Here is a 21,072-nt window from a genome sequence, read left to right on the forward strand (position 1 = left end):
TCACTGTACTCTGAGATGCTAGTTGTTTATTTTATCATGGAGCTCATTCTTTTCCCTTGTCAATTATTTCAGAGATGCTAGGACCAACCAACCAGCTTCATTTTTCTTATTTTTCCACAAATGGTCAAAAGTTCTATATACAGAATCACCAATCTGTTGCCTCTCATGAATGGTGAATCAGGCAAATCAAATGCATTTGTCTCCTTAAGTTTGTAAAAATAGTTCACACTATGGGCTTTCAGTACTTTCCGAGCCTCTAGGAGAGGAAAGCCTGTTCAGATACTGTTCAGATAAAAATTCATTCTTATACTTCTGTTGCTCTAGAACCACTTCTGTTACCAAATTCGGTATTAGTTAGGGTTCTTTGGAGAAACAGAACTAATAGAATGACTCTCTCTCTCTCTCTCTCTCTCTCTCTCTCTCTCTCTCTCGGTATATTACATATATACACACAGGAGTGGTTTACAATGGCTGTCTACCAAAGGGAAGTCCAAGAATCCAGTAGTTGTTCAGTCCACCAGCCTGGTTGTCTCCACTGATTATCGATATACGCTGGAATCCTCAAGAAGTGGGCTCTGATGCCAGTGAAGGAATGGATTAGCCAGGCTAAGTAAGGACAAGCAGGCAAAAAGAGGGAACTTTCTTCTTTCATGTCCATTATATAGGCTTCCTCTGGAAGGTGTGGCCCAGACTAAAGGTGGACTTTCCCGCCACAAAAGACCTACTTAAAAGTGGGTCTTCCCACTTCAAATGATTTAATTAAATACAAATCCCTCACAGGTGTACCCAGCTGGTTGGGTTTTAGTTAATTCCAGATGTAGTCAACTTAGTAACCCAGAATAGTTATCACAAAGCCACCGAGTGTAGTTTGTGCTGACTGTTTGAATGTTAACTGATCTTGTTGTTGGTTTGGGCTTGTGAGGCCATAGATGAGTACTGATTTTGAGCTACCTTCTTTCTTTTGCTCCCAGGAGACTGAAGTAGGGACTTGGGACTCATAGGAATCATGAAGCTGTTTGTAAAGAGTTCCTTGCAATAGTTTCTGATCTGCAGGAGCTGTGGGCTGCAGTCTCAGCTGCTGGGAGATGGGGGTGGAGGGTGCACAGCTTTGTAAAGCAAACACACAAGCCCAGGGTACTTTTTTTGTTATGACAAATAGCACTTAGGCATTTCTGTAATTTTTCTGGTCTAGTTTCTTGAACTTTTGCTCTAAACATCATGACCTGTACAAATGTGTCTCAGCATCCCCAGAGTAGGGGAAATTAATTTATCCAGGTGTTTCCTTTTGCTTGGGTTTTCTTCTTTTAATCCCCAGGGATTGGGAGATAGTACATTATAGTGGCTAAAAGTCCTCATGTTCTAGTTTTAATGCCCCAAGCCCTTGGAAAACACTTATGGATCCCCCAAAACATCAAAATAGAAGTGGCAAAAAGTTTCCAGTAGTTACAAGACCAGTACCAACCTCTGTACTTGAAGAGAACAGAGCCAACAGGACAAGGTCCAAGAACAGATGAACCTACACACAGAAATCTCCTCTCAAGCACACTGGACCAAGCTGGAAATAGCAGCTGAACTCAGAAGGGTTGTCTGCTTTAATATGGAGTGGAAGGAAGGGCCTTGCTTTGACTAGATAAGATAGTAAAGAAAAAAAAAAAAAGAATAGCTTATCTAAAATAAAAATGTCTGGTTAAACCAGAAGAACAGAGCTAGGAAAAGCCTAAACTAAAGGTATATAGAATGTTATGGAAGGTCAGGGTATGTATAGAAAGCCAGAGGGCATATGAACTGTATTTGCTTTGTTTTTTCATACTTGCAAATATGATTTTGAGAAAGAACTGTAAAATATGTTGTTTTTCATTTAAAAGGCTGGTGATTCTTCATTGCAAAATGTTTTCTTACGCTCTTTAAAGGGGGAAGAGGACTGCAGCTCCATGTTAGCCCAGGGCTATACAGGGTTATATTCAAGCATTGTTAACCATTATATGGAATACATGCCTGACTGCCAGTTCCTGAGTGAACGGATTAATGCTGTTTCTTTCTGGCGGATAGGTTTGGTGTGGCCAGAATAGTTCAAGTACAGTTTAAAATTGTTCTATGCTGTTATGTTATGCAGTTGGTTCTAAAACTTATTTGATTACAATGTTAGAACTTGGTTACGGAAAACTAAACGAGCCACAGTGCTATACTGTGGTTGGTAGCAACACCACCAGGGACACCTAATGACTATGTTTCATGTTGCTGGTCACAGCCTATAACAACACAAGTTGGTTCAGCCACCATGTTGGTTCAGGGATAAAGAAGGTGGACCCGTGGTTTTACTGTCATCATTGTTGAGGGTTGCCAGCTATGTTCAGTTCTCTGTTCAGTGCTAAGTGAAACTTTTGTCCTTTAAGCTCTTTGCTGGTCAGTCTTAATGCAAGATTTGCTAGACCCTCTATGAACTGTATCTTATTGGAAGTTTTGCTTTGATTTTAGTTCAGAAATATATTTAAAGTTATACTAATGACTACAGTTGGTTACAAGATTGAGCTTTAGCTAGGCTCTTGTTTATGTTTTTAAGGTTAAGCCTAGAATGGGTAACTATGAAGTTTGCCTATGTAGATCTACTTGAAATAGATTGGTCCTAAAACATTCATCTAAGGAATATGCCAGAATTAGAGATTATAGCATTCTGTTTTATAGGATGCAGTTTAGAGCAGATAAAGGTAGACAAAGAGTAACTCAGATTTGCTGGCCCTCAAACTTGTCAGAGATCTGTGGAATATGGCTTTTAACACGTGTAAGCGAATTATGACAAAACCCTGGCAGTAGTTCCCCAAGGTCTCTGAGAAGATCTGGGTACAAGGTGACTCTAGATTGTGGTATGCTAACCACTGGACAAGACTGCCCCACTGGCCCACAGCTAGGGCCCAGCTTAAACTGGAAAAGCTGTGGACACCTGGAGAGTCATTATTTCATGTTGCTGAAGGTGAGGTGATGCCATTCTCTCATGTTCTTTTTTCCACAGAAACAGTCTCTCATCTGTGCCTGATGGCTGGACTGCCTCTGCTTATGATGCCATGAGACCACAGGATCCAGGGACAGTTGCCTAGGTGGTAGACTGACTAGTCATCTCTGTCATTTTGCTTGGTACATAGATTGATACATTTATTTAGCTTATAATTTATCCTTCTCAGGTCGCTGATCACATTGATGGCTAATGGTAGCTTTGCAGCTAAAGAGCAGAAAATTAGATCCACTGTTAGTTCATTGGTCAATTCATTAGCTAGTAAGAACTACTAGGTACTAGATCTCTTATTTAGAAAGGCAAAGAGATTTCCGTTGCTCACGGGCTTCATGTTAATTGCCTGTCTCCTAGAGTAAATAACTGGATGGAAAGATGTAAAATTTATGTAAGGTCTGAGTGCTGGAACTCGCCAGCACAGTCAAACAGTTCTTGAGTGGGGAGTGAGGATTGAAAGAAAAATTAAAAAAACTAACAACAACAGCAACAACAACAACAACAACAACAACACACACACACACACACACACAAGATACTACACATGGGATCTGTTTGAGAGGGCTTCCAGTAGAAACTAGGCACTCTGGTTTATTCCACAGTCCTTTTTTATAGTCAGAGCAAAGCACCTTGATACAATGAAGTTCACTGAGAAGTCAAACTTGTTTATCTCGACACCTGTCTGTGTGATCCTCACACAAACAAAAGGAAGTAAACTTGGCAATACATCCTATCTATCCCTGTCTCCAGGTGAAGGCCAGGGTGAAAACATGCTTTTTTGCAGAGAGCTCAATAATAAAGGAGCCTGACAAACAAGGATCTCCCTTTTTTATATCTCCATAGATCTCCCTTTTTAATATTTTAAAAATTGACCATAACTTAAGAGGTATGGAGCAGAAAATTGTGCCTGTCTTAGGTTGTCTCTCTTGAAAGATATACTCTTTCTCATCATTGGTACATGAATTCCATCATTCATGCCCTGTCTTAGGTTGAATATTCTTCAGATAATATTCAACTACCAACCTCCACTAGGGTAGATGCTGGAGTTTAATCTTATGCAGATCATCTTTAACATTATAAAAGGCCTTGATGAAGGTTTTAATTATCATTGGTAGGAGACATGCTCCTAGCAAGAGTAATAAGCCAAGTCCATAAAAGTGACTTTAAAAAAGTGACTACCAAGCCTGAGAAACAGTCACAGGAACCATAATAAAAGGCTGTTGAATAACCAGAACCTGTAGTTTACATTGATGGCAAGAAACATTAAGGTTTGAATCTTGTATAAAAATGTTAACATTTTCAAACAACAAAGCATAAGGAGAATATACATAGGCAATTATAGGGCCTCCCAAGAGTTTCTGTAGCAAGCTTCCAAATATGTGTCTGCTAAAAACCAGAATCAGCAAAGTCCCATAGTCAGTCCTCTTTTTCCTATTCTTCCTCATTTTGTTGAGAATTGTCCTGATTACCAGACCAATGAAGTCCAGTCACATTGTATCTAAAAAGTTTCTCTGCACATCTTCTCTCCGGAGCAGAATGAAATAAGGGTGGGTCAGGAGCATAAGCCCAATACAGCTCTCCGTTCACCATCAGGACAGAATTCACCATGGTCAGCAGCAGGAACATCCTCCTTCCCGGGAGCATCTCCTGCAAATTGCACCAGCCTTTCTGGGATCCACCTGGCTCCCTCTGCGTCCTGTGGAAAAACACAAACATGCCCTCTTCCCCATATTAATACAGGGTTGGGGTCCTGCCATATTCCATTAATCGGATCTTTTCATTTTACTTGGTCATAATTATCTTTGGTGTTAGGGTGCCACAATCGATCAGCCGCAGAATGGCCTTGTATAGCCACATTCAAAAATTTTTAAATAAAGAGAGTATGATTAAGGTAATTCTGTGGTGTTTGGGGATATAATTCATCCTTTTTTTTTTTCTTTTCTTTTTTTTTTTTTTTTTGCAATTGGTATTTAAGAGATCCATGGGCATGGTCCACAATTCCTTGATCTTGAGGATTACATGGAATACCTGTTTTATGAGTTATATTCATTTGTGCACAAAAATGCTGAAAAGCTTGACTAATATATGCAGTACCATTATTAGTCTTTATAATTGAAGGAGTACCAATTGTAGCAAAACATTTTAAGCAATGGCTTATAAAGTATTTGGTGGCTTCTCCTGCTAAGAGAGTTGCCATGATAAATCCTGAAAAAGTATCAATCATTATTTGAACATATTTTAGTTTTCAAAATTCCAGGATATGAGTTATGTCCATTTGCCACAAATGATTAGGCATCAATCCTCCAGGACTGACACTATATTGAAGTACATTAAAATGTTTAGAACAAGAAGAACATAATCTTACAATTTGTCTAGTGGCTTCTCTGGTAATATTAAATTGCTTTCTTAAGCTCTGACTATTTTGATGATGTAAGGCATTAGATTGTTGAGCCAATTCTTGTTGAGTTAATACAACCAGCTGTCTGGCTTGATTTGCTAAATTACTCCCTAAAGTTAGAGGTCCAGGAAGTCCTGAATGAGTTTTAATATGCCCTATATAACAAGGCTGCACACGGTTCTGGCTACTTTGCTGTATCTCTCTAAATAGATCTTGTATTTGTTTATTAGCTGTATCAACATATGTTACAGTCTCTAGGACTTGCAAATCCTTAGAAATATAATGGCTATCAGTGTACAAGTTGAAAGAAGAAGGAGCCTTATTTTTAAAGACTGTAGCTATAGCTCATAATTCTATAACTTGAGCTGAGGCTGGTAATGTTTTCAAAACAAAAGTTTGTCCCTGTAGTACATATACAACTTTTCCATTTGAAAATCCATCTGTGAATACTGTTGGAACTTGAGGTAATGGCTCGTTTAATTATTTTAGGAAATAGAGAAGTATGCTCAGTGACAAATTAGGTAATTTATCTTTTTGATAATGATTGTCAATATGTTCTAAATAATGAGCAAAACTGTGGTCCAATAAAGAGCATTTTGAAATAACCAGTCTACTTATTGTTTGGTAAAAGAACTCCAATTATGGAGTCATCTGAACTAAACTAGCCACTGATTGTGCAGGAGACACAGGCAAGTGAAACCATAATAATGGTCCTTCTTGACACAATACAGCAGTTGGAGTATGAACAGTAGCCAGAATACATGCACCCCATTCTTTTGAATAATCTATATATTGAACATGTTGTTTTCAATACCTAATCCTACCTTTTGCAAAGTATCATGAGCTTCTTTGGTAAGTTTCCTTTTTGACAAAGGATCAGCCTCTCCTTTTAAAATATCAAAAAGTGGTTTCAGCTCTCCTGTAGTTAACTTCAAATGGGGTCTAAACCAATTAATATCACCTAACAAGTTTTGAAAATCATTTAAAGTTTTTAGGTTGTCTTTCCATAATTGAATTTTCTGAGGCATAATAGTCTGAGGGTTTAATTTATGTCCCAAATACAAATAAGGTGGCTCTGTCTGCACCTTTTCTGGTGCAACTACTAAACCTTGATCCTTCAAAGCTTGTTGTAAGTGTGCAAAAGCACTTAGTAAATTCCCTTCATTCTTATGAGCCAATAAAATGTCATCCATATAATGAATAATATACACAGAAGAATATGCTTGTCTAGTTTTAAAAACAGCTTGAGCCACAAAATTTTGACATAAGGTTGGACTATTTGCCATACATTGAGGTAATACAAGCCAATGATACCTCTTCATAGGTTCTTTAAAATTTACTGATGGCATGCTAAAAGCAAAAATTTTAGTCTTGAGGAACAAGAGGAATAGTATAAAAACAATCTTTCAAATCTAGTATAATCTTAAAAGTATCTCTAGGTATAGCAGAAGGGGTAGATAATCCAGGTTGCAAGGCTCCCATTAACTCCATGGTCTCATTTACTTTTCTGAGATCTTGTAAAAGTCTCCCTTTTCCTGATTTATTTTTTATAACAAAAATAGAGGAGTTCCAAGGTAAGTTTAATGGAGCAATATGCCGGCTATCAAGCCATTTCTATACTAACTGCTCAGTGGCTTTAATTTTCTCAAGGGAAATAGGCCACTGATCCACTCACACAGGAATATCAGATTGTTATTGGATATGCATGGGGTACAGGTTATTCAGTAACCTCCCCTAAAAATAACTCAACCCTTTTTAAAATATTTCTTAGGGTAGGAATACCGGCTGAGGTATGTCTTGTCCAAATTTTTCTAATCCTGAATTTGGTAAATATCCTTGAATAAGCATCTGATTGGTAACTACATTGCTAGGACTGTAAAGATACACTCTCATGTTTCATCACATCTCTACTCCACAGATTAACAGGAAGGCCAGGAACAATATATGGTTTAAAGGTTCCCTCATGTCCTTCCTCATCCTTCCAAGTTAATTCATCACTACTTTGTTCAGGACATTGGCTTTGTCCTATTCTTTGTAATTGTGTAATAGAGGATTGTTTAGGCCACTGATCAGCAGTTAAGGCAGAGACATCAGCTCCTGTATCCAATACCCTGTAAAATTTTTTCCATTAATTTGTTACACTAGTTCAGATCAGATTGGGACTGAGAGCTTGTATGCAATAAGTATTAGAGGATCCAAAATCTGCATCTCCTCTCCTATCCCTCTTACTTGCATTTTTTGTCTGAACTTGGGGAAGCAATATTAATTATATTATTAATATTTCCTTTCTTCCTAAAGGGTCTCAAAGCCACTTGGCAAGCACTGTTAGCATTTTCAAAGGCCAATTGTTTTACTAATAATAATCCAGAATCTGTATCTCCTACAAGTCTGCTTGATGCTTGCATTGATCTTGCTACAAAATCTTGAAATAATTTATCAGGTCCCTGACAGAATTTAGACAAATCCCCCACTTGTCTACCTGTTTGTGGAAGTTTATTCCTGGCACTTCAGGTAGCAGCATTTACTTGAGCATAAACGGTCACATCAAAATCCAGTTGTTGTCCTGTTTCCCTGCAGATTCCTTCTCCAGCAAGCATGTCATAAGTTATAGGAACTACTTGAGTTCAATTGAGTTCAGCTGTAACTTGAGAGCGCTTGTAAAGGAGACACAGTTACCTGCACAGTGGACAAAGAAAAAGGCCCCCTTGTCTTTTGAGCTACAGCAACTGTAGCCATCCCAGGAGGAGGGTCTAAGCCTTCAATCAATGAGGGAGTTGGAGTGGGGGCTTGAGCCTCATTTTCCCTAGTAGTTAATTTTCCAAATTTTCTGTTTATTTCCTCCAAGTCCCATTCCAACTTTTTAATTTCTTTTTGCCAAGGCTTAAGTTTTTTAACACTCATAGCCTGAATCAGAGGGTATCTCTCAGAATAATACTTAGCTGCTTCTTCTTCCAACTCTGCAACCTCACCAGGATCTAAGTCATCCTCAGTCTTCTTCTAACAAGAAGTCATTATCATTAGGAGGGACATATAACTCTTCTGGAGGAGCTGATTAACCTCATTTTGTCTCAAAGCCTCCCATCTTTCTTTCCTCTTTCTCTCTAACCCCAAAAGTTTCACTTCCTCAGTCCTGTGCTGCATACACAGACTATTTCTAATTAAATTCCATACAAAAAATAAGAGGCTACTTCCTTGTCCCATTTTTACTCTCAAATTTTATTCACTGCGCCCTCTTCTCTTTATGATCTGAGCTTGCCAACACCCACGGTGTCCTTCACTACTTCCCCGTATCTCAAGTCCCTGTTCGGGTGCCAAACTACCATAGCCCACTGGCAGAGTTGAACAGTTCTTGAGTGGGGAGTGAGGACTGAAAGAAAATTAAACAAAAAAACAAAATCAAGACACTACACATAGGATATGTTTGAGAGGGCTTCCAATAGAAACTAGGCACCCTGGTTTATTCCAGAGTCCCTTTTTATAGTCAGAGCAAAGCGCTTTGATACAATGAAGTTCATTGAGAAGTCAAACTTGTTTACCTCGACCACCTGTCTGTGCGATCCTCACACAAACAAAACGAAGTGAACTTTGCAAAAACATCTTGTCTATCCCTGTCTCCAGGTGAAGGCCAGGGTGTTTTTGATGAGAGTTCAATAGTAAAGCATCCTGACAAACAAGTGGCTCTCCACATCTGAGGATATGAAAGTTTAAGTTAATATAAGAAAGTAATTTAAGGCATATTGAAAATGGGAGCTATTTTAGATTTCTTCCCCCTCTCTGCTATTGTTAAGATTTCAGAAGTTCAGCGTTAAGACATTGATCAATAGAGTTCTGATAAGTTGATGGAGCACTGATTGCTTATTATCTAGTCACAAACTTGAGATTTTAATCTCCTTTTGGTTTTTTTCTAGACATAGACTTAAAGGTGCTTCTCATCATGCTAAAAACATCTGTCTAATGTGTTATCTGACTCCAAACCCATTGCTTTTCCTAGGTCTCAATGGCATGAGTCTACTCCTGCTGTCTTGTAGACACTTGTTACTTTTTTTGAAGTATGGATCTCAATATGATGGTGATACGAATATACTTCCTTTTCTAAACTAAAATTCATATGAGTTTCAGGAAACCAAAAAGTCATGAGACCTGGATCTGGCATAGCCCAAATGAATCCCAGATGAGTTTTTCCCTTGATCTTGGGATTCCTCAATTTTCCATTTACTGGACAAATTTAAACTTCTGTCTCTAGTATGAATTTGTCTCAGCGTATTTTCACTTGGCTGACAGAATCTATTCGGGGATCAGCTATGAAAGCTGGGATCTGGACTTGCTGGAAGCTAATATGATTGTTCTCTGCTTCTTCGGTTGAATCAACTAACCAGTCATTTCTGAGGACTGCCCCATTGCCCAGCCTTTGGATGGCATTTCAGCCTTCCTAGTCTTTGATGCCAACAGTCCTATTATAAGAACTGAAGCAGTTTCAGAAGAAGAGACCTCTGCCTGTAATCCCACCTAACAGGCTAAAATGCTAAGTCAAAAGGGGCTTCCTGACATTAGCTATTATCTTGGGGACCTGCTTAGCTGGATCAGCAACTGGACAAAAGGCCTGGAGAGACAGTAGAGAGAAAGATTCCAGAGGATAGTTTAAATTCTGGTATAATAGTTCTCCTTGGTTTACTACCCTTACATCCACCCTAATCGGACCCCTATTCATTTTCATTTTTACCTTTGGGCCTTGTATTTTAAGTCACTTGATGGCTTTCTTGAAGGAATGCTTGGGAGCAATACAGCTAATAGTACTCAGATCCCATTGTGGAAAGGAAAATCTGGAGGACACCAGGAATCATAACTGAAAGACCCAAGACTGGGTCTTCAAATGATCATGGGAAAGGGGGAATGAAAGACCAAAAAAAATTAAAAATTAGGATTGGGGGGGCGGTTATTGAATTGAAGTTTAAAGCACAAGCCTGAATGAAGGCCAGCCAGGTGGAGACATGTCCAGCTACCTGTGGGGAACCAGCCTTACTGCATTCTTTTCCTGCATACAGTTGCTAGGAAACTGACCCAGATGGCCTGGCCTGAACCAATTATGGACTTGGCACTTAAAGTAAACCAATCATTTCAAAAGTCAATTTCCCTTACCCAATCATGTAATACCAAGGCTTGGAGCTTTTCCCTCCCTCCTTCTGTTGTTTGCAGTTTTGTCCTTTAAAAACCTTGTTTCCCTAGACTTCCAGGCTGCATGCCTCTCTGTTTCCACAGGGAGCTTGTGACCTGGGCTTGAGCTTGTATCAAATAAACCCTCATGTGTTTTGCAGCACAGTCAATTCCTGGTGGTCTTTGGGGGTCTCATGAACTAGGCATAACACTTCTAACACTTTCCCTGCCCCACCCTACCTTCTTCCTTTGACCCAAGATTCTCAAGCCCCACATTTTGTTTTCTGGCAAACTGACATTGTGTTGTTTCTTTCAATGATAGTTTTGCATTACAAACTCTTTTGTGATGAGGCTTTATTTCTATCTGTGAAAGCTTTGAACCAACATATACACATTTGGAACACAGGCTTACTTAAAAAAAAAAAAGGTAGCATTTGATCCCAGGGCGACACAGAGCTCCTATACAGAGAGGTGAGCCTGACCTTTAACCTCAGGACCATCAGAGGTGGGGTGCCATCCAGCTACAGTGATGTTCTCACTGGTGATATAGCTGGCTTCTAGAGAGCACAGGAAGGACATGAGTCCTGCACAGTCCTCAAGCTGACCCACTGTGTAGAGAGAAGAGACAAGGCTGAGACAGTAACACCTTCCACACCAGCCCCAAGCTCTTGTGTAAAACTATAGAATCAAGGCCCTGTGGGGATAAGCAAAGAGCTACAACCAAAGACTTGTGGGCTCTGCAAGGAACTACAGAGGTTATCTCAAGCCTTTGGTGCTCTTTAGATCCTAGAAAGGGGGATGGCAGTGACCTGCACAGCAATAGACTGCGATGTTTCATCTTTCATGTAGGTTCTGAGGTCACTTTAATTCAGATCTACAAGGAAATCAGCTTCACTGTAACCTACCTCTGCATTACATATAAATACTTCAAATGTTCCTCAAGGGCTGAGTCTTCAGTGTGCTAAAGGCAAGGTCAAAAGTTAAGAGCACTGTTCATGCATGATGCAGTCATCCGGGCTTTATATGATGCAGCCTGTATGTTCTTTGAAGGACTTCTGTGGAACACTGTGGGATGGCTCTGATCTTGATTATAATGTAGATCCCAAAAGCTGTGGACCAGAGCATCTGAGCAAAAAAAGACCCCAAAGGTCTAAGCCTAAGAGTACAGATCAGAGCAGGAGAACATGGCCCACAGAATCAGCTAAGCAGGGCTCCTAGGGACTCTGAGACTGAAGCAGCAATCAGATTGAGCTGGATCTGTGCTAAGTCCTCTGCATGTATGTTATGGTTGTTAGCTTGACGTCTTTGTGGAACTCCTAACAGTGGGAATAGGGGGTCTCTCTGACTCTTTCACCTGTCCCTGGGACCCTTTTCCTTCCACTGGGTTGCCTCATCCAGTCTTGATATGAGGGTTTGCGCCTGGTCTTATTTTAACTTGATGCCATGTTCGGTTGATATCCCTGGGAGGCCTCCTCTTTTCTGAAGGGAAACAGAGGAGGAGTGGATCTGGGAGAGGGTGGGGGCAGGAACTGGGAGAAGTGGAGAGACAGGAAACTGTGGTCAGGATGTATTGTATGAGAGAACTTTAAGAAAATAGAGTGCAGGTTCCTGGGAGGCATAGCTGGGAGGTGGCAGGCAGCCAGCACTTTGTGAGTAGAAGAGCTTCCCACCCTTGGTCCTCGCCACTTGGCTGACGTCTGTGTTGAAGAGTCCTGGTGCTAGGCAGTTCACACAGATGTTCTTTGCTGTTAGCTCCACTGCCAGAACCTTTGCTAGTCCCAGTTGGGCTTTTTCACTGACACTGTAGACCCTCAGCCTCTGAAGACGGAAAGAGAACTAGATGCAGAGACGGGGATTGAGGATGAGGGAGAGACAATTAGGTTTCCTGCATTCTGCTCAGGGAATCTACCCAGGTAACACACCATGATCATCAAGTTTAGAACACAATGCCCAGGAGACATGCGCTGTGTTCCTGCTAAGTGCTTTTATAGAAGATGAAACATCTCTCTTGCATATGTCTAGTTCTGAGGAAGCTGTTGTTAAATGTTGGTTATTTCCCTGCACCCAATTTTCTGGATGAAAAAGGGGGAGCTTTGTCTTACCTGACTGGAACCACAGATGGTCATACTTACAGAAAATGGTATATAGGCTGCAAGTGGGGACACCAGGACCACCGAACCTTGCCTGGCAAGATAAAGAGGGACAGGTTATAAGCTGAACATAGTTATCCTGTGTGTGACAGAATGGAGTTAGTATGGAGGTGTTGGGGGCATGGGAGTGAGGGAGAACAGCTTAGGTCTGGTAGGAAGACTTATCTTCATTTCCCTTTAGGTCATAAATAACATTTATCAAGTTGGTGTTTAGATTTTGTTTTTGGAAAAAAAAACTAACCATAGATTACTATTATTATGCTAAATGGACGTGGTATTAAAATAACTCTCATTTTCTTTTATTTTTAAGACAGGGCCTCTCTCTTACATAGTTCTGGCTGTCCTGCAACTTGCTTTATAGACCAACCTGACATCAAACTCACAGAGAGCCGCCTTTCTCTGTCTCCTGAGTGTTGGGATTAAAGGCATGAACCACCATTCTCCAAAAATTGACTCTTAGTGACTTATCTTTATACCCACGTATCTCTCAAGCCTCATCAGAGAATCTTCTTCTTTTAGCAGACAGAGATTTGCACAGAGACCCACAACTGGTCAAGGTGAAGAGAATGCTCAACCCGACATGGGACATCTCTATCACACCTCCTCATCCCAAGGCTCAGGGTCACACCAGAAGAGGATGCTGAAGATGTTTAAGAACCAGGTTTTGGATGACTACCATGGAACCATGTTTTCCAGACACTGCAGGACAGTTGTACACAGAACACGCAGCTATTGTGATAGGGTGCACAGATCTGCACCAGCGCAAGTCAGACCAACTCCCAATGCAGAGAGAGGTGGTCATGAAGATCCACCCTGAGTGAGGAGCTATTGGTAGTTGATGCCTTCCGGGAGAGGAGGAGTCAGTTTTCATTCACGAGTGTAGTCTTCGGTAGGCCAACCATGCTCCAGTGGAAGGCCAGACACCCCCGAGTATATGAGAGCACACATTGGGCCTGACAGATTTAAAAAAAAAAGAGGACAGGAAGCTGGGTGGGTGGGAGGGTGGATCTGGAAGAAGTTGGGGGAAGGGTGAATATGACCAGAAAATGTTATATGAAATTGTCAAGAACTAATAAAAGAAAAGACTAGAAACAGCTCCTATGCGTTCTTAAATTAATTTTGGGAGGTATATAATTTTAAAAATTGTGTTTCATTACAATTTCAGCATGTGTTTATCCCAAAGTTTCCTGGTTGGCATGATCTTTTGCTTAGTGCCTTTTTTGTTGGCTTCAGGATTTCTAGTGTTGCTTTGTCTTTATTCCTGATATTATGTGTTCTTTCCTTCACTGATTTTACTATAAATTTGTCAAAAACACTATTTTTTTTAAATTTTTGGTTTTATTTATTTATATATCGAATTATTCCCAGCCTTTCTTGCTTCTTTCCAACTTCCTTTCCCTCTCCCCTTTTCCTTTCTCTCTCTTCCTGTTTTCCTTCCTTCTGAGTGTGTATGCTTACATAGGCTAAGCAAGCTTTGTACTGCAGGGTCACACCCTGGCCTCTTCCCCAGTGATGCCTGCTCTGTGTTACTTCCTTCTGCCTTCTCTACTTACTCCTCCCTGCACATTTCAGTTTTATTTAACATAAATCATCTAGTACCCGTAAGCACTGTTGTCAGCCCAGAAAGACACTCGCTTGAGCATGTAAAAAAAGATTTTAAAATGGGAACTTTAAGCTCAGTGGCTGAGCTGTCTTTGTGTTCTGTATTTTACTTTACTTGCCCTACTTTGAATAATTCTTGATCCCTAGCTTTCCCCAGAGCTCTGACCACCATAAAATGAGTCCTTCTTAGCTTAAAGGCCAGTTGTCAGCAATAAAAACCTTGCAAAGCACCCTACTTTTCTCCCATCAGCTTAAAAGCTAGTTAGGAGGTAGGGACTGCAGATGAGAAACAACAGGTGGCCTTTGTCTTTCTGGGTCTGGGCTCCTTCACTCAGCAGTCTTTTCCAGTTCCATCCACTTACCTGTAGATTTCAGTTTCCTGTTTTCGTTCTTGGTTTTTGGGTAGCCGGACGGTGTTCCATCGTGTGTATGTTACCGCATTTCATTATCCATTTATCTGCCGAGGGACTCTTAGGTTGTCTTCCACTTCCTGGCTAGTGTGAATAGAGGGTAACAGACCTCGCTAGCAACCGTCTATGGAGTAGGATGGCAAGCCAATGGGGATATGCCAAGGCGTGGCATGGCTGGGTCATTTGGTAGATTCAGTTTTGGCTCTCTGAGGATTCTCCACACCGATTTCTGGAGTTAGCTGCATGAATTTGCATCCCCACCAAGAGTGAATGAGGGCTTGGCTTTCCCTACCCCCTCACCAGCGTTTGTTCTCCGCTGTTCTGTTGCTCTCGACGGTTCTGGCTGGAGTGAGCTAAGGTCTAGAAGTTGTCGAGATTTAGAGTTCCCTAGTTGCCAAGGACGACGAACACTCTCGGTGTATTCCTAGTGTTGTGCCCGATTTGCAAGACCCCAAAAGACCACCAGGAGTCAAGCGTGCTGCAAATCGCACGAGGATCTTTATACTACGAGCTAGCTTGGGCTCACACCCTCACCGCCAGAGCTGCTGAGAGCAAAAAGCCTCTTGCTCAGGTTAGGTGGGTGATTTAAAGAGTTGGGTCCCTCTCAGTGTACCCAAAGCAGGGGGATTCCTGGCTGGCAAGCATTTATTGCTCAAAACACAAAAGGGGATGTTGCATTTTGAACCGATTGGCTATAGGAAGTCCCCCAAGCCATTAATGGTCGGGCTTCCTAGGGGAGAGGGGCCGGTTTCCTAGCAACTCTATCTCTAGTGGGCAGGAAAAGAATGCGGGGTAAGGCTAGTTCCTCTCCTCAGGGCTGGTTCTTCCCCACAGGTGGCTGGACATGTCTGTCTCCACCTGGCTGGCCTTCATTCAGGCTTGTGCTTTAACCTTTAAACCAATACCCAAAATTCTTTGGTCTCAATAGCTCCAAATCTTCAGTTTACAACATGGTGTAAACACAGAAACCAGAGAGGTAGAAAGACACCATTTGGGGCAGGAGGTGCTTGAGAGGAGAACATCAGGATACGTGTGAGATGAAGTGGGGAATGGAAGAACAAGAGAGGGACTCTACCCGGGGAGGAGGGAGGGAGGTCAATACAGCAGAGACAAGGGGCAGACACACGGAGCTTGTTTTCTAAAGCCTCAAGGACTCATAATACTTTACATTTACCTAAAATTATACACACTATATGTGTTTAAGATCTATATTTAAGTATATATGTATGTAACAACAATAATAAAAGAAAAACGCTTATCAATTTGAGAATGAGGAGCCATCCATGGAAAGGGTTGGAGGGAGGGTGTCTGGAAGGGGCTGGAAAGAAAAAAAGGAAGACGGATAATGATACAATTCTATTTAATTAAAATGTACAAATAAAACCCCAATTTGACTACAAGTTCTAGCCCAATGGTTTTTCTTTCTCCTCTGCATGTGTGTATGAGTGAACATTAGAGAATAAGTGTGGGTGTTGATCATCAGGTGTTGTGCACTGTCTTTGGGAAGGGGTATTTCACTGGTCTGAGCTCTCACCTCTTGGGTCAGGCTGTGGGGCTAGGGGCTCCAACCATCTGGCTTTCCTGTGTGGGTGCTGTGGAGCAAGCATTTTGCAGATCTTGCTCGAAGGCTCCTGCTCCAGCGCTGGTTATGGAACTTGGTGGTGGAGTGCATTCTCATGCACAAGGTCCCCAGGGAGAACGGAAAATGAACCCCTCTTCCAACTGGACTGCTTCAGGTCCTCACACTTTGAGGAAACTCTTTACCCCTCATCTCTTTCTCTCCTTAGACCTAGCTTGGTCATTTTCGTATTTTAACAGATTTTACTGATACACAAAGGGTTACTTAAAATCTAGCATTCGATTTTGTGATTTTTAAAGCCCACCTCCACCACCTTTTCGCCTGTCCACTATCACTTTCCTTCGGATTGTTCGTTCATTCGTTTCTGCCTCCCTATTGGCTTAACAGTGTGTCTTGTCCTCCATGGATACTGTTAGAACTGTTTGTCCGGAAAGTAAAATGGAGCTGTTTAACTAATTAAAATGTAATATTCTTGCCCTGTCTAAACAACAGACGGCTCTCTCAACAGTGTAACTCAATTTCTATCTTTCTGGTGTGAAAATTATTTTGGTAAGTTTTTAATTTCTTTAGAACATCTTTGTTTTGGGTGATAGTTTGCGTTGTTCATGTTCCTACTTCTCTGCTTTCACTCCCCTTTTTGCCTCAGGTCCTACAGACTGGCTGTCTGGCTCTTCTGGCAGGAAGCATATGGTTTATAATGTCCTTTAGTGATGGATTCCTGTCAGCCAAGAGTGCTGCAGCTCTACCCTAGTTTCTGAGAGATATATTTGTCGAGTATAGAATTTCAGGTTGAGAGTTCCTTTTTCTTCAGCATACAGGACGCACCATTTAAATTGGGTCATGAAGAAGGATAATTAAGATTTTAGCATGTAGATAAGAATGAATGGAAACGATTTAAATGGAACTCATTTTGTGAGACCCTGCCTTTTTCAAATGATTCAGGCAATTTTGCCTGCTCAGATCCCAGAATAATAGTGATAAAATTAATATTTTTATAAATGATAAACTGAGTTTAATCATTAAATTATATTTATACTACTTATATGATAAACTAAACTACAGGTTATTTTATTTTCAAACAATATTTATTATTTATCACACTAAATATATAAATGAATTTTTTTTTTACTCCATCTGGTAGCTGACATGTTTTATTCCGTCAGTCATGTTCACAAGTGTGCTGCTCATCTGAGATCTGGTTTGACAGAAAGGAAAACCTGAAGAATGTAAATAGCAGGAGCGCACAGCAGTGCAGAGAGCGAATCTAAAGGCAGGCCTCTGACTTGAGAGTCCCTGCTGTCTTCTCATTAGTCCTTTACAGCTGGTTTCCTGAAGCTAGGTTTTGCAGAGGCACCCAGGTCAGGTACCAAGAAACAGAGAAAAAAAAATTCTACCAATTGCCCTGGGCATTGTTTGTTTGTATTGTGCTCCCACGGAGAACACCCTCGATGAAAAGATCATGTTGCTAAAAAAAAAAAAAAAAAAAAAAAAAAATCTAAAACCACCACACTGAGTTGCACCCTATGAATTATATACTATTTGGCCATTTTTAATCTGCAAAAGTGGCATTTTGAAATAGAGTTCAATCTAATCTCACACCATGCCTGTGCTGGAACCGCAGGCATAATTAGTTAGAGGTGCTGGCTCTATTTCACAGGTGACCACTTCAGTCCAGAGAAGAAACACAGCCCTGCACCCGGTTCAGCCGGCGCTTGCTGAGCTCACGCCAACGTGGGAGGGGCCAGAAGCAGTCCAGTTGGAAGAGGGGTTCATTTTCCGTTCTCCCTGGGGACCTTGTGCACGAGAATGCACTCCACCACCAAGTTCCATAACCGGCACTGGAGCAGGAGCCTTTGAGCAAGATCTGCAAACGCTTGGCACAGAACCAACCTCCGCTGACCACTCTTGAGTTATCGAGGCCAGGCTGGTGGAGAAGAACGCTGACGCGGGGCTTCAGAGGAGGAACGCTTATGCAAGGGAAGAGATCTGGTAATAGATATTTGAAGGAGAATGAGACTGGACCAGGTTGGCAGATGGAGTTGGATTGGACTGGGACTGGCTAGAACACCTTTAGGTGTAGAGAGCCTGTGACCCTAGACTAGCCGGCAGAGGAGAGCTGACTGTGTGTGTGTGTGTGTGTGTGTGTACATAGATATATTATGAGGAGAAAGAATATGTATATTATATAACTAACATATAAATAAGTAGGGAGAGGGGAGGGGGAGGGGGAGGGAGAGAGAATGTGTGTATTTGGGAGGAAGGAGTTGAGACAGTGTCTAAAGCTAAGGATGACCTTGAACTCCCACCTGCCACCACACCCAGCTGACAATGAAAAGCATCTAGTGATGGGGTCGGTCTACACTGTGAGCAGAGAAAGAGCTCTTGGGAATATGACCACAGGGTTCCCGCCCAAGACAAACGCTGAACTCCTGGAGAACACATTTCCGGCAACATTCAAGCCACTGAGATCAGGGAGACAGCAAATCAGAGAAACTCAGGGCCAGGCCTCTCTCACAGGCGAGGTAGTGCAAGTCAGGCTGAGCAAGTCTCCTCAGCCTGTGAGGAGAAGGCAGAGAAGCAGACCAGAGAGATGCTGCTGGGTACCTCAGGTTCGGCAGTCCCTGACCTGAGTTCCTGCATGTCAAAAAAAAAAAAAATCACTTCCATTTCTTGATTCCAGGATGCTTATGGGAACCCCTGCCTTTCTTTCCCGGGATCCCTGAATCTTCCTCTTCTAGAAGATTCCTAGCCAAATTCCCTGGCTATTGCATTCTCCATACACAATAATGGATAGGGTTGTTTGATTTATTTAAGTGACCCCAAGGTTTGGAAGACAAACTCCTACTGTTCTTGTATTATTGACACACTTTTGCTTCTTTGCTCCCTGTTTGATAGCATGTAGCTGATTCCCTTCTCCTTTTCCAGATCCTTACCTCCGGTTTTCCATATGGGCAGAAGCTGGCTCAGTAACAGGGCTGCGGCCTTCTCATTCACCCTCAGGATCTGAAATCAGAGTAAATAAGGCACAGAAGAGAAGACATATATCCAGTTTGGCGTTCTCACATCAGGGAACATACAGTGTAGGATGTGTGCGATGCTTCTGCCAAGGGAACTTTGTTGAGGCATTTGTGGGGACAAGGGGAACACCTTGAAGGTCAGTACTAAAGGGATCGAGTTGATGACTCTAAGGGTTGAGGATGCTGGTCTGGGATACCTTTCCTTGTTTCCAAAGATACCAGCTCCATCTGGACCACAGCAGACATCATCAGGGGAACCCGGGAAAGGCTGAGTTTCAGGATTATAGCCTGTAAGTGCCAGTGATACGGAGTAAGTGCCCCTGGGCAAGGAAGGACATTCACCTCTCTAGAAGATCGGAACTGCGACACAGACACTCTTCCGTCTTACAGGTGGAGAAAGTGAGGCTCGGGGAGTCTGAACTCCTGGCCATGTCCCGCGTTGATGACCTTATGATGGGGCGGCACGTGTGCGTAAGCTGAGGAGTGCTCCTGCGTGTGCCGGCCTGGGTGGGGAGAGGGTTATCCAAATGCTGACGGTGGACTTATTCCAGCCTCTTGTTGGTTCCTCAGGTCTCACCTTGTCCCAGGTCTGTCCGCTGCTCCTTAAGGTACTTCCCAACGAGGGATTCCTTGCTACACACACGCCAGGAAGTCCACACCCCCACAGTGCTCCTGGATGAGGAGGAGACATGGAGGGAAGGGAAGGTTTGGTTTTTGTTGTTGTTTTTTGTTTTTGTTTTTTGTTTTTTTAATGGGACACCACTCTTGTTGGTCTGTGAATATGCCTTGGCCCCTAAGCAAGGCTGGAGGACAACTTGTCCTCTTTTCAGAAGCCAACACGAGGCTTCTGGACAAAGCTGGGGTGTCCGCTGCCCTTTAGGATGCCCTCCCACCCCAGGCACCCTGGGCTGCTGTTTTCCCAGCACAGCTCTCATCCACCTCTTTTCTGAAATAGACTGGTCACCCCCATTTTTCCCCAAACAGTGTCTAGGTCTGGCTAAGAATCAGGACTTCTTTCTCTACAACATCTCTGCCCCCGATTGGCCCCTTCCCCAGGGTCTTCTGGGAGGGTCTGGTGGAAGCAGCTTTCTAGCAGCTCCCCACTCGAGCATCTCCCTCCTGTCCGGAACGTGCCCTTTCTCTGCTCAGTTCTGCTGAGAGGAGCTGATGGGCACACCAACGAGAATCAAGCGACGCAGGTGTCTCAGGCTGCGCAATGGGGTCTTTAACCGGTTACTCCAGTGTGAATCCCAGAAGCGCACCCCTCCTCCACCGCGCGCCCATGCCCCGTGCTTTACCTCCTTTGCCCCTCACCGTGGCCACCAGCTGCTCCCGATCTGCTTTCCCCACGTGACACACAGTGCCTGACACACACAGTCCTTCCTCCTTCAGCAGGCCTGCTTCCGGCTGCTGATAACCACGTGGGCCCCATCCTGGGCCAGACGCTTGGCGCCGGGCGATGGAGAAGCCAATCCTACTGGCAAGGATGAAGAGGATGTGACAAGTCAGACTTGGGTTGACCTCTTTCTTGCTTGTTATGGTTTTTGCCCCGAGGTATCAAATTAATTTTCTCTCCTAATTCAGAGCAGCTAGCTTCATGCCCTACTTCCTGTTGGTTAAGAAGGCCAGAGTGGGAAAGAGAGGATGCACCAGTCCTGGCTATGAGGCATCTGTGTCCCTCATCAGGTCCTGACCCCCTAGCAGAACTGTCCACATCCATTCTTTCAAGGGCCGGTGCTGTGGTAGCGCTCCCTGACTCAGGTC

The 21,072-nt window shown here is 42.6% G+C and overlaps 2 long non-coding RNA genes across 4 annotated transcripts in view; both read left to right on the forward strand.

Moving 5' to 3' along the window:
• Nucleotides 1–13,671, forward strand: part of LOC132656440 (uncharacterized) — a 60,209-nt gene extending 46,538 nt beyond the window's left edge. For both annotated transcript variants that reach the window (XR_009594195.1, XR_009594196.1), the window contains 2 exons: nucleotides 3,008–3,092; nucleotides 13,011–13,671. This is a non-coding gene — a long non-coding RNA (uncharacterized LOC132656440). The remainder of the gene's footprint in view (nucleotides 1–3,007; nucleotides 3,093–13,010) is intronic.
• Nucleotides 13,672–18,083: 4,412 nt separating this feature from the next.
• LOC132656442 (uncharacterized) lies at nucleotides 18,084–19,779 on the forward strand. Of its 2 annotated transcripts, XR_009594199.1 has the most exons (4): nucleotides 18,084–18,280; nucleotides 19,217–19,445; nucleotides 19,524–19,598; nucleotides 19,699–19,722. It is a non-coding gene; the product is annotated as an uncharacterized LOC132656442 (long non-coding RNA). The 2 variants fall into 2 exon arrangements; XR_009594198.1 differs by having other exon boundaries at nucleotides 19,217–19,598; nucleotides 19,699–19,779.
• The last annotated feature ends 1,293 nt before the right edge of the window (nucleotides 19,780–21,072 follow it).

The sequence above is a fragment of the Meriones unguiculatus genome, chromosome 9 (assembly GCF_030254825.1).
Source record: "Meriones unguiculatus strain TT.TT164.6M chromosome 9, Bangor_MerUng_6.1, whole genome shotgun sequence".
NCBI lineage: Eukaryota > Metazoa > Chordata > Mammalia > Rodentia > Muridae > Meriones > Meriones unguiculatus.